Consider the following 1,166-nt stretch of genomic DNA (forward strand, 5'->3'; position numbering starts at 1 on the left):
ATCTTCAAATATATGACATTTGATTGTGTCTGCCCATCAACTCGTAATAAAAGATTGTTGTAACTTATAGATAAGTCAAATATATATAAAAAGAAACAAGACAAAAAAAATAAGGAGAGGCCATTTAGAATCAATATGGAAAAATCTTACTAAAATATTATTATTTATTTATTTTCCCAAGAAGCTTCCAGCATGTACAATCCGTGTAAGGGGCCGGGACCGCCTTTTGCTATCAGCATGTATCTTCTGTTCTAGAACCCCAAGTATAAAAAAGCCAGCTTCTAGTGTGTATTACTCCAAAACAAGTAAAGGGTCAAAAGATCCCTAAGAAAAGTAATCTTTTATTTGAGCATAAATACACATCTGTATCCGAATTATGAACTATGAAGTTTCAGAAGAAAACCATAATACATCACCGATGAGCTTACTCAGACCCCCTCTCCATTTCTTGATGCTTATTATCATATTTTGTTTCATATTTCAAGATTCAAGATTTCTTGAAGCTAGGCCACTTCCCTCCCTTCCTCAACAGAGTAAGGCTACGTGATGTTCGGTATTAGTTACATTTTTAAATGAGAAAAACTTCGAATTTTATATAATACTCGACTAAATTTTTGTGTATGTCGCTGTGATATGTATATATAGTATATTTGTTTTTTTACTCGATATTACATATACTTGATGTTGTTATTAACATTGTGAGTGATTATGAATAGGTGAGTCTAAAATTATTGCAAGTCTTGGAGTGGTTTGCAAGTGTTGTGACGTTGAAGAATGTGCAATTTCATGGGATGGGTCTTGCTCAAACCTAAAGTGCCTGCCATGGAAATTACATTAACCCTTTTAATATTTATTTGTATAATCTTGAATCGATAAATTTAATCATAGTAATGATTTGTTGTGTAATTCTAATGTATAGCTTGGTAAAATAATTAAATTGGGTTTGGCTTATTAATTATTTTTTGCTGGTCAAATAGGCACCATTAAATATTAATCATCAACTTTCATACAACTCCGTAATAATACATGACTAGAGGATTGGATAATATTTATTTTGTAGAAAAAATAAGAACACTTCAAAATATTAAAAAATCCTTATTTAAATTGTTTTTTTCCCCAATTGATGTTAAGAGTATTTGAAATACTATTTTTATAAACGGACTCTA

At 30.4% G+C, this 1,166-nt stretch overlaps 1 long non-coding RNA gene across 1 annotated transcript; it reads left to right on the plus strand.

Annotated features, from left to right (window-relative positions):
• The first annotated feature begins 199 nt into the window (after window positions 1-199).
• Window positions 200-951, plus strand: LOC140966834 (uncharacterized). The gene is made up of 2 exons (XR_012173443.1): window positions 200-533; window positions 717-951. It is a non-coding gene; the product is annotated as an uncharacterized lncRNA (long non-coding RNA).
• Window positions 952-1,166: the final 215 nt, after the last annotated feature.

The sequence above is a fragment of the Primulina huaijiensis genome, unplaced genomic scaffold (genome assembly GCF_012295235.1).
Source record: "Primulina huaijiensis isolate GDHJ02 unplaced genomic scaffold, ASM1229523v2 scaffold208100, whole genome shotgun sequence".
NCBI lineage: Eukaryota > Viridiplantae > Streptophyta > Magnoliopsida > Lamiales > Gesneriaceae > Primulina > Primulina huaijiensis.